The sequence below is a fragment of the Carya illinoinensis genome, chromosome 16, assembly GCF_018687715.1.
Source record: "Carya illinoinensis cultivar Pawnee chromosome 16, C.illinoinensisPawnee_v1, whole genome shotgun sequence".
Lineage (NCBI taxonomy): Eukaryota > Viridiplantae > Streptophyta > Magnoliopsida > Fagales > Juglandaceae > Carya > Carya illinoinensis.
In genome coordinates this window covers 5,184,026-5,199,754 of record NC_056767.1, presented here as the reverse complement: position 1 = coordinate 5,199,754, position 15,729 = coordinate 5,184,026, and the positions used below count along the sequence as shown (strand labels likewise).

Genomic DNA, 15,729 nt, shown 5'->3' with positions numbered 1-15,729 from the left:
TGGGAGTCTCACCTCCCTTGCTTCCATTCGGACTCGTGTAATCGTGAAAATTCTCGTTGTCGGTGATTTTCTGGAAAGGGTGAAGCTTTGTAGTCATTTTCTTCGAATTTGGATATCTTGTGCTGTTTCAATCACTAATTACAAAGATGTAGATTTAGAGGCTCCCACCTCTGAAACCAATAGCTTGACAAGTTGTGATTTAACAAGCAAATAGGATCACATGGACCCCGATGCACGCTGATTTAAACCGCTAGGTTTCAAACACTCTTGGTTGACATTGTATCGTCTCAGATTTGACATTACTGAAAAGAGGATATAAGAAAACTCAAGGTAATGCAATTACTAGTACTGATGATGAAAGGGATTAGGAAAGATCTTGTCAATCACTCCATCTACTAATGAGTCTTGGAAGATCAAACCTACAAGTTAAACTCACATTTTTACAAAAAGCTTTTTCATTTGGGCTTTTAAGTTGCATAAGATCCCACCCGAGACTCTTGAGTTCAGACAACAACAACTTACACGTTTGACAGCCCACAAACATTATTATCCACATATTATGGAGCCAATTTCTCTTATGAACTCATTATAGTGGCCTTCCATTTTTTGAACAAGCTTCTCACTCTCACTCCCTCTTCCTCCTTCAAGCTCCTGAGGTTTCAAGACAATACATCTTAGGCTCTCATATAAAACCATAAGAGCTTTCGTATTGAATAGTGATGAAACGTTTGAGCTTTTCTTTCTTTTTAGTCACTGTAAGTAGGTATTTCTTCTTGTATACTTCTTATGTACTTGGATTTTACCTATTTACGATAATAAAACTCTTATTAACTATAAAAAATAATCTTTTAATAATATTTTATTCAACTTTTAATTTTTATCATAATTTACTGTTCAAACTGCACCTATTATATCAATAGAAAAAAAAAAAGAGTATGCTCTGAACTTAACTCACTTTTTTGGTGGGTTTGATTGCTATGTTCTGATATTTTTGTTGTCATCTTTATTCCCTTAAGATTTCCATCCAGTGTCGAAGAATATGGCATTTTGAATTTGTTTTGTTGTTATCACAGGCATAGTTACCATCAGCAACATTTAAAAAAATTTTTACATTTTTAATCTGATTTTTTGGGATCTCTCTCTCTCTCTCTCTCTCTCTCTCTACAGTTTGAGGCTAGGATGGGGAGTGGTGGGATGTACGTTCCTTCTTTACGTATGGAAATATCCTGTTTTGTAATGATATGTAATTTTTAATCACTTACTGAGTCAGATTTCTAGTATATAAGCCATGCAGATGCTTGGGAAGACCATGAAGCTCCGTGCTTATAAATGTTTATTTATTGTATATTCAAATCTTATAGTTGCTGGCATGTAAGAGAGATGCTTCATGTATAATTCATATAATTTACAGGAAGCAAGAGCTCTTCTTGGGAAGTTGGAGTATCAAAGAGGTAATGTAGAAGGAGCTCTGCGTGTGTTTGAGGGCATTGATCTCCAAGCTACTATACAGCGATTGCAACCTTCCATTGCTGAAAAAGTACCTTCCAGGAAGGGTTGATCTCGCACTGAATCAATGTTGGGAGCTATTCTGACACAGAGATGATTATAAATAAAGGAGAGACAAAATTTAACATGGTTCGGCAATTGCCTACGTCCACAGATGTTGTAATTTCACTATAAAAATAATTTTTACAGAAATCTCTCTCTGCTCACCCACTCTGTTTCTCTCTTCTTTCTCTCCCACTGTCTACACCCACACGCAGCACACACTCTGTTTTCTCTCTGCTGCACTCTGTCCGCTGCACTTCTCTGCTTCACTTCAACTGAGCTCTCTCCTATTTATAGGAGAGAGCAGCCTACAATATTTTTCGGTGCATTCGGTGCTTAATATGACAAAGAGACAAACAGTGCATGACTGACTGTTTTCTCTTTTTATTTTCTTTTTGTCTCCATCCGCAACAATCTCCCACTTGGAGACAAATGAGTCTACATATCTTCATAGCAACTATCACAACAACTTCAAGTCATGCCTTTAAGTACGGAGGCCAACTAAAGCTACACATAGCTTCAGTTTGTCAACAGTAACTACTTTTGTGAACATGTCTACTGGGTTCTCTGTTCCTCGAATCTTCTCAAGTATCAGCTGTCCACTATCGAGAAGAGATCGGATAAAATGGTATCGCAACTGTATGTGTTTTGTTTTGGAATGAAAGGCTGGATTCTTTGCAAGAAAAATTGCACTCTGACTATCACTGTGCAGAATACCTTTTTCATTCTTCTTTCCCAATTCCTCCAAGAATAACTGCAACCAAACCATTTTCTTCCCTGCTTCAGTTATAGCAACGTATTCCGCTTCTGTAGTTGAGAGAACAACAATCTTCTGTAACTTAGAGGCCCACGATACAGCTGTACCACCCAGCGTATACACAAATCCAGTAGTACTTTTTCTGCTGTCAACGTCACCTGCTAAATCAGTATCTACATATCCCTGTAGTTTTGAACCTGCTTTTGTAAAGCATAGTGACGTATCTGAAGAGCCTTGTAGATATCTTAAAATCCACTTGACTGCTTCCCAATGCTACTTTCCTGGATTACTCATGTACCTGCTCACAGCTCCCACTGCTTGTGCAATATCTGGCCTTTTACAGACCATGGCGTACATAAGACTACCAATAGCAGATGCATAGGGTATTCTGTTCATGCATTCTTGCTCATCTTCCGTCTTTGGCGACTGATCCTTAGTTAGTCGAAAGTGACTAGCTAAGGGTGTGCTCACTGGTTTCGCCTTGTCCATGTTAAACCTTCTGAGCACCTTCTTTACATACTTCTCCTGCGAGAGCTTAAGAGAATCATTAGTCCTGTCTCTAATAATTCTCATACGAATGATTTGTTTTGCAGCACCCAAATCCTTCATCTCAAATCGCTTTGACAAATGCTTTTTCAGTTTATTGATCTCCTCGATGCTTGACCCTGCAACGAGCATATCATCCACATACAACAGTAGGATAATATAAAAGTTGTCAAAGTTCTTCATATAGCAACAATGGTCAGCCTGCAGTTTTGTAAATCCATTACTGCACATGAAGTTGTCAAACTTCCGGTACCATTGTCGTGGAGCTTGTTTTAGGCCATACAAGCTCTTCTTCAATTTGCAAACTAGATTCTTTTTTCCCTTCACTGAGAATCCTTGTGGTTGGTGCATATAGATGTCTTCCTCCAAATCACCATGAAGGAATGCAGTCTTCACATCTAACTGCTCAAGATATAGATTCTCTGCAGCCACAATTGCCAACACTAGCCTGATTGTTGTCAATTTTACAACTGGAGAGAAAATGTCTGTGTAGTCGACACCTTCCTTTTGTTGAAACCCCTTCACGACCATTCTGGCTTTGTAGCGCTTGCTACCATTGTGTTCTTCTTTAATTCTGTACACCCATTTATTATGCAAAGCCTTTTTGCCTTTTAGAAACTTAGTTAGCTCCCATGTCTGATTTGACATCAATGACTCCATCTCATCTTGCATGGCTTTCTCCCACTTGATCGAATCTTCTATTCGTAGAGTTTCATCATAACTTTATGGTTCACCACTATCTATTAGCAAGATGTAGTGTAGAGATGGTGAGAACCACTGTGGTGGCCTGATTGTCCTTGAAGATCTTCGAATAACAGTGAGTGGTGTACGTTGTTCGATCTGTGTATCATCATTTTCTTGATCCTCGTTCTGATCAGTGTTGACTCGAGTAACATCAAAATCAACAACCTCAGGTTTCTTTGGCTGTTCCTCAGGTTCAGCTTGTGACTTACCTTTGTACAGAATCTGCTCATTAAATATCACATTTCTACTTCTGATGATTTTGCGATTTTTATCATCCCAAAATCGATAGCCAAATTCTTCATCACCATAACCGATGAAAAAATATTTTCTAGATTTGGCTTCTAACTTATTACGATCAGTAGAATCTATGTGAACATATGATAAACAGCCAAAAACTTTCAAATGGGAAAGATTTACCTTCTTTCTGCTCCAGACTTCCTCTGGTAGATCGAACTTTAAGGGAACTGAAGGTCCCCGGTTAATCAAATAGGCTGCAGTGTTAATTGCATCAGCCCAAAAACATTCAGGCAATCCTGAATTCAGCGTCATGCTTCTGGCACGTTCGTTGAGAGTTTTGTTCATGCGTTCAGCTACGCCATTCTGCTGCGGTGTCCCGGGAATAGTCTTCTGAAATCTAATCCCATTTGTAGCACAGAATTCTTTGAACCCTTCGTCGATGTACTCTCCTCTATTGTCTAACCTCAGACATTTTAACTTCAAGCCTGTTTCATTTTCAACCATAACTCTCCACTTCTTGAAAGTATCAAATGTGTCAGATTTATTTTTCAAAAAATAAACCCATACTTTCTTGCTTGAGTCATCAATAAATGAAACATAGTACCGCGATCCTCCAAGAGAAGCGACTGAGGATGGCCCCCACAAATCTGTGTGCACCAACTCCAACTTTGTAGACTTTGGAGTTCTACCATTTTTAAGGAAACTAACATTTTTCTGCTTCCCAAAAATGCAACCTTCATACATGTCGAAATCAGTTGATTCCAACTTTGGTAACTTCCCCTTGGATAATAGTACCTTCATTCCTTTCTCACTCATGTGACCAAGCCTTTGATGCCATAGGTTGGCATTTGCGTCAGCAATTGCAACAGTATCTCTAATGCTTGAAGTCATATATAGAGTACCTGTTTTTGTGCCTCGAGCTACTACCATAGCTCCTTTTGTTATCTTTCACGTGCCACCGATAAATAGTACTGAATGCCCATCAGCGTCAAGTTGTCCTACAGAAATCAAGTTCCTCATGAGCTTAGGAACATGTCGCACCTTTTGTAGCAATCATGCACTTTCATTGGGCAGATTGATTGGTACATCTCTCATGCCTTTGATTTCCAACGCTTCACCATCTGCTAAGTACACCTTCCCGAAATCACCAGTGACATAATTCTGCATGATTTCTCGGTGTGCTGTAGTGTGGAACGAGGCTCTTGAATCTAACACCCAAGATTCAATTTGGTTGTCGACTGAAAGGAGTAAGGCATCTCGGAGATCTTCTGTTGTGGCATTAGCAGAGTCATGCTCATTCTTCTTCTTTGCTTCCTTGTAATTATTTTTGAAGTGACCAATCTTGCCACAATTCCAGCACTGTACTTGTTTTCCGGTCCTAGATTTACTTCTACCTCTTCAGGACTTTGACCTGCCCCGATTTGAACTTCTACTAGTTCCTCTACCTCTCGTCTCGAGGTTTAAGGCAGAACTGGAAGTTGATGCTTCTCCTGTATCTCTTCTGCGAACTTCCTCGCTAAGAATATGGTCCCGGATATCTTGATACTTCATCTTTGTTTTGCCATAAGAATTGCTAACAACTGTTCTCATGGCCTCCCAGCTTTTTGGCAATTGAGCTAAAGCAATCAATGCACGTACTTCATCATCAAATTCAATCCCCACTGAAGCTAATTGATTGATGATGGTGTTGAACTCATTCAGATGCTGAATAACTGGAGTTCCTTCTGCCATTCTCAAATAGAATAGCTTGTACATCAAATGCACTTTGTTATTGGCTGATGGCTGCTCATACATGTCTGATAGAGCTTTCATCAAATCTGCAGTGGTCTTTTCCTTTCCCACATTGTGTGTAACTGATCTTGACAGTGTTAGTCGAATGACTCCCAACACTTGTCTATCAAGGAAACTCCAATCTTCATTGCTCATGTCATCTGCCTTTCTTCCTAGGAGTGGAAGATGTAGTTTCTTCCCATAGAGATAATCTTCTATCTGCATTCTCCAGTAGGCAAAGTCTGTACCGTCAAATTTCTCGATACCAACACCTTTAGCTTCTTCTCCAACCATAACTTTACAAATGCGTTCAAATTCAAACAAACAAAGATCACCGTTGCGTCCGAAACACTCGAATTACCTGGAAGCGAGTCCGGAATGATCCAAATAGTTTGTCAGCACTATTTGATCGTCGCGATGGAACTTCAACTGGCGTGATCTAGCCCAAAATGATCTGCAACACGTAGATGGTTCAGATCCAATGTACTGATGCCGAATCTCAAAATTTCGACCGTACGGATGAGTCCGGAATGATCCAAATAGTTGGAAAGCACTATTTAATTGTTGAAATCGGACTCCGAATGGCTTAGATCTAACCGAAAACAGATCTGCAAAATGGACGGTTCTGATTTTTCTGGCGCGTGGGATACACGCACTGCACAGTGAGCATGGGTGGCGCGTGGGCGCATGTATTACACGCGCTAAAACACTGTGTGCGAGTGGGAGAGAGTGAGGCACGTGTACCTCTGTAGGGCGCGTGGGCGCTTGTCCTTCACACATCTTCAACCTCTGGAGCACGTGTGGGCGCGTGTGGTGCACGCGTCTTCAACCTCGGAAGCGCGTGGGGGAGCGTGCGTTGCAGCAGATGCAAGCGCCGATCTTCTAGGGGCGCGTGTAGGCTCGTCCGACCTCCGTTTTTGATTCCGTTTGCGCAACGGATTCGTCTCGACGCAAGGAATACCGTGGAGTTGTCAAAAATTGATTTTGAATAACTTGAATTTTCAGACAGCTCGAATCAGTACTCTGATACCAGTTATTGAGAGATGTTCTGACACAGAGATGATTATAAATAAAGGAGAGATGAAATTTAACGTGGTTCGGCAATTGCCTACATCTACAGATGCTGTAATTTCACTATGAAAATAATTTTTATAGAAATCTCTCTTTGCTCACCCACTCTGTTTCTCTCTTCTTTCTCTCCCACTGTCTACACCCACACGGAGCACACACTCTATTTTCTCTCTTCTTTCTCTCCCACTGTCTACACCCACATGCAGCACACACTCTATTTTCTCTCTGCTACACTCTGTCCACTGTACTTCTCTGCTTCACTTCAACTAAGCTCTCTAAATAGGAGAGAGCAGCCTACAATATTTTTCGGTGCATTCGGTGCCTAATAAGACAAAGAGACAAACGGTGCATGACTCACCGTTTTCTCTTTTTATTTTCTTTTTATCTCCATCCGCAACAATCAATTCATGCAGTCTCACAGCAGGCTGCTAGCCTGTTGCTTGAAGCCATATACTTAAAAGCCAAGTCTCTTTAAAAGTTGGGGCATTTAAGTGGTATGATATACCTTTGGTTTTATTGAAGTTGGTTTAATGTGACGTTATTTTCCAGAAAACTCTTCATATTATGTCCAAGTTTATTATGTTTAGTTTTTACTATTATTAGCTAATCTTGGAAGTTGTCTTTCTAATTTAAAGATGTTGTGAGTCTCAATGTAAGCATATATATCAGATTAATGAGAAATGAAATAGCAGAACATTTAGAATCAATCTTCACGTTGGAGATTGAAGTTTCTCTAAAAAAAATACTCTGTTTTCCTTCTGTTATTATCAACAGGTTTTATTCCTGTCCTTTTTTGGCTTTTGTCCTTTTCAAATTTGAATTTCAGCACACAGAAATGAGCCCGTGCTTCATGGGGATTTGTAGAGGCTACTCATGAATGTAAAAGTGTGCTTGATGCTATAGAGAGGATTTTCTACCAAGGCATTCCTGATGCTCAAGTGGAGAGTAAATTGCAAGAGACAGTCAGCCAAGCTGTAGAGCTCCTTCCAGAACTCTGGAAGCAAGCTGGTTGCTATCATGAAGCAGTTTCTGCTTATAGACATGGCCTCCTTTTTCAATGGAACCTTGATAATGATTGCTGCACTAGAATTCAGAAAGGCTTTGCATTGTTTTTGCTGTACGGTGGAGTGGAGGCTGGTCCACCCAGTTTAGCTGTCCAGATTGATAGTTGTGCGTACCTAAAAATAATATAGAGGATGCAATCCTACTATTGATGATTCTTATGAGGAAATTTATCCTTGGTACGGCTCAATGGGATCCATCTGTGATGGAGCACCTAACTTTTGCCTTATCTTTATGCTGTCAAACGTGTAGAGAATTGCAGAAAGATATTACAATGGAAATATTTCTCTCATTTCATTGATATGTTTTGAATATAATTTATACAGAGTTTATGCCAAGCGTAAGAAATTACAATGGTCTGAAAAAGGAATGAATTACAACTGTGTTGCTGAAATCCTGCTGCGATATCTATTTACATTAATTGTAGAGATCAGTGGCATTATTCTCGGTGAGAATATTCGCATGATTGTAGGCTAAGAATTTGGTTGATTGTCTCGTGAATGATCTGCTTGATACACCCCCTCAAAATTGAGCTGCCATCAATAAGAGCAATTTTGCTTCTGAGTGTTTTCATCCGCTGCCTTGAGAGAGGTTTGGTTAATAAATCTGCTAGCTGGTCTTGAGTGTGGACATGTTTGACTTGAAGAACACCCTGTTGAACCAAATCTCGAACAAAGTTCATGTCAATTTGGATATGTTTCATCCTTGAATGTTGAACAAGATTGAAACTAAGATGTGTAGCTCCAAGATTGTCACAAAGCAGTGATGAAGCGGATTGAAGCTTGAAACCAAGTTCTTGAAGAAGGGAGTGTAGCCAAATAGTTTCAGAGGCAGCATTAGAAAGAGCCCTGTACTCGGCTTCAGTTGATGATCGTGCCACAACTCGTTGTTTCTTTGAGCTCCAGGAGATGGGATTGCAACCGAGGAAGCTGATATAGGCTGAAGCGGAGGTGCGATCATCAAAATTGTCGGCCCAATCAGCATCTGAAAAGGTTATGAGAATGGGGTTTGTCTTGCAGGTCAGTTTAACACCATGGAAGATGGTGTGTTTCAAGTAGCGCAGGAGACGCTTTGTTGCTGTCCAATGAGTTTGAGTAGGCTTGTGCATGAACTGAGACAGTTTGTTCACAGCAAATGAGATATCTGGGCGAGTGAGGGAGAGGTATTGGAGGCTGCCAATAACTCTTTTGTATTCAGTGCTATCAACGGAAGCAGTACCATCATTGAGTTTGAGAGGTGTGCTGGTGGAGAGAGGAGTGCAAACTTCTTTGGCCCCAAGCATGTTTGTATTAGATAGCAAATCATAGACATATTTATGTTGGGAAAGAAATATGCCATCCTTAGTGGGTAAGACTTCCACGCCCAAGAAGTAATGTAAGGACCCCATGTCCTTTAATGAAAATTTCCAGCTAAGTTGTTCCACAATAGAACTTACAAATTTGGAATTATTTCCAGTGATTACTAAGTCGTCCACATAAACCAGAAAATAACATATAATAGCTTCATGTTTATAAATGAACAACGAAGAATCTGCCTGTGAGTTCTTAAAACCAAACTAAAGTAAAGCATTTTTTAGGGCTGAGTATCACGCACGAGGTGCCTATTTTAAACCATAGATAGCCTTGGGAAGGCGACAGACATGATCAGGCTTGGTTAAATCTTTAAAGCCTGGGGGTTGTAGCATGTAGACAGTTTCAGTAAGTTCCACATGCAAGAAGGCATTATTAATGTCCATTTGCCGCATACCCCACCCATTCATCATAGCAATTGATAGTACAGTTTGAATCGTGGCTGGCTTAACCACATGACTAAATGTCTCTCTATAGTCTAAACCTGGACGTTGGTGATACCCTTTTGCCACAAGGCGGGCTTTAAACCGATCCACAGACCCATCAGGTTTACGCTTCACTCGAAAGACCCATTTGCAGCCTACTGGACTGCAATGACTTGGAGGGGGTACCAGGTCCCAAGTCCCATGCCGCATGAGTGCAGTGAGTTCATGGGACATGGCCTCACGCCAGTGAGGTTCAGAGACGGCTTGACTCACACGTGGGCTCAATGGTGTCGGGTGAGGGGTGTTTGGTAACAGTGTGCAACTGTTTTGGTTTGAAGATTTGGTTCATAGACTGAGTGGTCATATGATGGGTTTGGGAAGTGGATGAGTGAGGGTTTCGGGAGGGATTTTGAGGTTGAAGGTAAGATGGATGGATAGAACTATCTCCTAGGTCAGGATTGACAGAGGGAGTGGAGGAGGGATTTAGATTCGGCGACAAGTTGGGGGAGTTAGGGTATGCAGCGTCGGGTTGTCAACATTTGAATCTAAATGCAATTGAGTTTGTAAATCAAAAGAAGTAGAGACCCGAGATGTACCTGGAGTTGCAGTGACTATGGTGGGAGAACCTGCCGGAGGCACTGGTGGCGACGGAAGGAACACAGGCGGCACAGCAGCTGGAATCGAATGTGGAACTTTGGAGAGACTCAGAGGAGAAGAAGAGAGTAAAGTAGAGGAAGGTTCAGTCAAAAGGTTTTGGGCCTTGTCAAATAGAACATGGCGTGAGATGTAAACACGCCGTGTTGTTGGATCGAGACAACGATAAGCATTCTGAGTGAGGGAATAGCTCAAAAAAATGCAGGGTGTGGATTTTGGGCCCATTTTGTGTCTGTTGTATGGTTTGGTGAGTGGATAACACAAACAACCAAATTTTTTTAATTTAAGATAATTTGGTGGTTGACCAAAAAGAGCTTGGTACAGAGAGATATTTTGGAGTAATGGTGTGGGTTGACGATTTATAAGATATGTGGCTGTTTGAAAAGCATGTGGCCAATAAGTGAGAGGTAAATTTGCATCATGAAGCAAAGTAAGACCGGTTTCCACAAGATGACGGTGACGTCGTTCTGAGACACCATTTTGTTGTGGTGTGTGTGGAGCGGTAGTTAAATGACTATGCCATGAAGAGCAAAGAAAGGTTTTAAACTCACATATTCTCCCCCATTATCCGAGTAGATTGTTTTAATTTTGCATTGGAACCGGTTTTCAACAAGAGTTTTAAATTGGGGAAAAATTTTGGCAACACTGGATTTTGTGTGCATAGAATAAAACCACATGTATTTGGTATGATGGTCAATAAGAATAAGATAATATCTAGAACTATCTAAACCAACAATATGAGCGGGACCCCAAACATCGGTATAAATAAGTTCAAAGGGGGCATTACTCGAGAGACTATTAGAACCAAATGGTTGTTGATGAGCTTTATTAATAGAACATGAAGGACATAAAAAAGAATCTTTATTTTTTGTGACTGGAAGGGAAAAATTTCGCACGACATTGTGAACAATTTTGGAGGACAGATGACCAAGATGTTTGTGCCACCCGTCAATAGAGGTTCTTTCATGCACATTAGCAACCATTGGAAAAGAAGATGCCACCAGTGTTTCTGGGAAGATGTATACACCATTTTCACATGCTCCTCTTAATAGGTTCACCCCCAAGGTCTTGTCCCATGAGACGTCTTAGCTGTAGCAATGAGAGGGGTGATTGTGGTGGAGGTAGAGGCAAGGAGGGCACTGAGAATCAACTTGTCTTGCCCAACCCAGTGGGTGATTTTTAAGGCAAAAGGTGGAGTGCCATCGGATGATGGACAGACCGAAAGACCAGTTACACAATCTAGTAGGTCGTACCCAATGAGAAGAGCTTCAAATTGGGCACGCCATTATGGAAAGGTGGAGGGAGTTAATTTCTCATTGATTTGGGCTGTGATATTGAGAGCAACCAGAGGAGTGTCGGTCGGGGAGGGAGGTTGAGTATGTGGATTTTGAGGGGAAGCCATGTCAGATGAAGGAATCGTATTCTCGTATGAGTTGTGGTCGTCTGATACCATGTAGAGAATTGCAGAAAGATATTACAATGGAAATATTCCTCTCATTTCATTGATATGTTTTGAATATAATTTATACAGAGTTCATGCTAAGCGTAAGAAATTACAATGGTCTGAAAAAGGAATGAATTACAACTGTGTTGCTGAAATCTTGCTGCACTATCTATTTACATTAATTGTAGAGATCAATCGCATTATTCTTGGTGAGAATATTCGCATGATTGTAGGCTAAGAATCTGGTTGATTGTCTTGTGAATGATCTGCCTTGATAAAACGCCTGTTTTGGCTTAGCAAATTGAAGAGATAATGCCTGGGGTATATCATCGTGCGAGGAGCTAGACAAGACAAGGTTGCATTGAACTTACTGAGAAAATCTTTACATAAACATGAACGACCGAATGATCTCCCTGCACTCTTATAGGTTGCCAAGATATGCAGCGAGGATTCCAATTTAGCTGCTGAGGGAGTGGAATATGCATGGAGGACAAATAATAATGCTCAGGGAATTGATGAGCACATAAAGGGTGTGGGTCTTCGCATGTTGGGCCTTTGTTTGGGAAAGCAGGCTAAAGTATCTTCTTCTGACTTTGAGAGGTCTCGTCTTGAATCTGAAGCATTGAAGTCATTAGATGAGGCCGTTGCTTTGGACCACAATAATATGGACTTGATTTTTGAGTTGGGTGTTCAGCGTGCAAAGCACCGAAATTTGGATGTTGCTTTACAACATGTGAAGAAGTTTCTTGATGAAACCGGCGGATCCATATTAAAACATTGGAGATTACTTGCTCTGGTTTTTTCCGCCCAACAGCGACTCACAGATGTTGAGGTGGTCACTGATGCTGCTTTAGATGAGACTACAAAATGGGAACAGGAAGTACCACTTCTCAGGGTGAAAGCAAAGCTAAAGGTCTCCCAGTCGCCACTCACGGATATTGCTATTTGACTTATCGTTACCTCCTTGCATTAGTTCAAGCCCAAAGGAAATCTTATGGTCCCCTTAGAAAGTTTACTCAGGTTAGATATTCTATTTGCTTTATATGCTGTACTTCAATTTGAGAAAATAATTTTTTTAATAATAATTTTAGCCAAATGCATGTCTTACAATGTCTCTGAGGCACTCGTTGAAGCTTCAGCTTAAAGGGGCATACCATAGGTTTAAATTGTATAACTTTATCCAGATGCAAATGATTGTAAAGTAACTAACGTTGAAATCGTTCCTGAGCTTGTATCAGGTTGGTATCATTATAAAAAGGGAGTTTGTTTTCGTATATGATAGCTAGGTTGGGGATGATAAAGTCAATGGGTTTGAAGTTTAGCATGGTCTAGCAATCAAGTGAGAGATGTAAGGATCATTGGACCCATAAACAAGCTTGACAAAAAAACCATTCAAGGATACCCCTGAAGACAATCTCGACAGGCATTAAAAATCCTTTGGAAGTATTGTCCAGCTAGACTAAAAAATGTACCATGTACATTTTGTGCAACTTCCAATTGCATTATTTTTCCCCAAAACCACCTTTTTTTATAAATAAAATAAAAACCCCCAAAACACATCTCCTCAACATGTATAACAATAAGTCCCAACTTGCTTGTCCATATGCTATATTCAAACATAGATGATACGTTAAGCTCTCCAGAATGAATATCAGAATCAAGACATTCATAGTGAGGAGAACAGAACCTATAATTTTGCTATGAGACATATAGGATCATTTCCAAATATGTTTAGACCCTATTCGCATGACATATTGCAATGATCTTGTAAATTGCACTCACAAGACTTATGGATTGGAAGTCCTTTCTAAATGAATACCCTGGCTTTCTTGGAATGAGAGTAATAAAAGTTGTATTAAGGCTTTTGACAAACCTAATTTTAGTATGAAGTGCAAAAATACTTCCACGGTATGTTAGTCCAAAATGCCAATGAAAAATCATCAGGCTCGAGGGTCTTTCTTTACCGTTTAAAGCTCTCATCACCTATAACAACCCGTCCCTCTAGGTTAGGAATATTATGTACGTTCGTACTTGTGCTCGTCAAAGAGACCCATCTTGATGTAACACCTAATTTATTCCTCAGTTTCTCCTCTTCTCATAAATCTCTCTTCTAATAAAGTATCCAAGTCTTTAACTTGGTTTAGAAGAATACTTTTCTACATATCTTTCTTCTTCTTCTTCTTCTTTTTCTTTAAAATTTATTTGGCACTGCGTATCCAAGAATAAAGTCACGACCCATCCAAGAATAAAGTCACAATTAATCTTGGGGTTGGACAAACCCTCGATAAGGAGTTTCCTGCAAGTACACATCAGATAATTCAAAAAAAAGTTTTTCCATTTCGATGGACTCTAGAAATTATTAGCACCTAATAGGATTCAAATCTTAGACTTTGAGAGAGGATAGTACCAACCGCAAGTCATTTTCTACGTATCCACATTTTCAAATGCCTCATTCCACAACCTTAATTAGCTTTCAAAATAAAACTCTGGGAACCAAGAAAGCAATAAGAACCCAACTAGTGTTTTATCCTTTCCGTGAAACCTTTTGACTTTAACTATACATATTTTTAGATCTGATATACCTTTTTTTGCCTAGAAATTCTTGCAATCCAGGAGAATCGGAACACAATCCTAATGGAGTCTTGGAAGATCAAACCTACCAGTTAACTACCTCCTCCTCCTCTTCCATCATCTCCCTCATATTCCATAACTCCTCAGTACTCTACCTTGTGATCTCACTTACCTAATTTCTAGTGGACGTTCTTCTTCTTGTAATTAGTTACTATGCTTTCAAAACAAGGTTTTGCTCTAGTTGTTCTTGCCGTCGGAGAAATAATTGGCCGGCATTGTCCAAATCGGATGATGTCGACACATATCATGAAGATCAGTTTCTCGATAAGATTATAATGCAATTCTCGCACATCCCTTTAAAATAATTGGACAAATATTGAATTTATGTTATTTAAAAAAAAAAAAACAAAAAACCTTATTTTTTTAACGATAGACTTACTTTTTAAAAAAAAAAGCGCATGAGCTTACATACCCTAGAATAGAACTGTATTTAACACTATTGCAGTTGTAATCTTAAATAGAGCTATGAATAGCCCTAGTTGTTAAGTTTGTATTTTCTTAATAAAAATGATTAGTAAAGTCCTAAGAAGATGATTAGTACCTATCAAAGATGGGCTGATTTGTCTTGAACTTGATAGATGAACCATGTCTAAAAGCCAGAAGCCCAAGCCCAAGTCCAAGTGTTCAAGCACAAGTCCAAGCCCCATGTTCTTTCTTCCTCTTACCAGATTCTTGATTTTCCTTATTTCTTCCGCATTTCTTTTTCTTGGAAACATAAATATATATATATATATATATATATATATAGGGTACTCCTAGTGGACCTCCTCTCCCGCCTCTGGGAGGAGACACACGCATTCATGATGGAGACAGGTGGCCTTGAAGAACCCAACTGACACAGGTTGGCGTAGACATATGTGGGGGTAGTAAAAGGCGCATGAAGGACATGAACCGACCTGCAATGTGGAACGAAAGGGGGGCTAGATTGGGCCCAACCGTTGGGAATCCTTGAGGCTGTGGGAGCTCAAAGGGCCCTCTTATATTGATGGTGAGACAAACGGTAGCAGGGTACTTGTCCGTAAAAGGTGAGCTAAGGTGCATTGAATTCCCATCACATTTCTGTGATAAGAATTCATGGGGTACTGTGAGGGGGGTCTTCTAGAGACCAGCCCGAGCCCAACGGGATCGGCCTGGGAAGTACAAGGAGGCCCTAGGCCCAAAAGGCAAAAGAAGAATTATGCTTGAGGCCGGTTTAGGAAGCCCGGGCATCGAGTCCAACTTGAATGAGAAGCCCGACCATGAGGTAGCTGGAGAGCATGCCACAGACAAAAATCACCTAATATTGAAGTGGCTGACAGAATCCTACAAACAAGGACGAGAACAATGCTTGCTTTAGAAACCCAGTGGCTGGGCATGTCTAGGAATGGGTGCGCTTGACCAAAGTCACATCGCATTCAATGGAACATGGAAGGAAGGCACACCACAGCCAGAGACGAAGCCACATTTAATGCACACTAAGGGGCAGACACGGAACAATGTGCTTGCTGAAAT

At 40.4% G+C, this 15,729-nt stretch overlaps 1 pseudogene; it reads left to right on the top strand.

Moving 5' to 3' along the window:
• Window positions 1-1,387: 1,387 nt before the first annotated feature.
• On the top strand, window positions 1,388-12,950 carry LOC122298727 (annotated as a pseudogene).
• The last annotated feature ends 2,779 nt before the right edge of the window (window positions 12,951-15,729 follow it).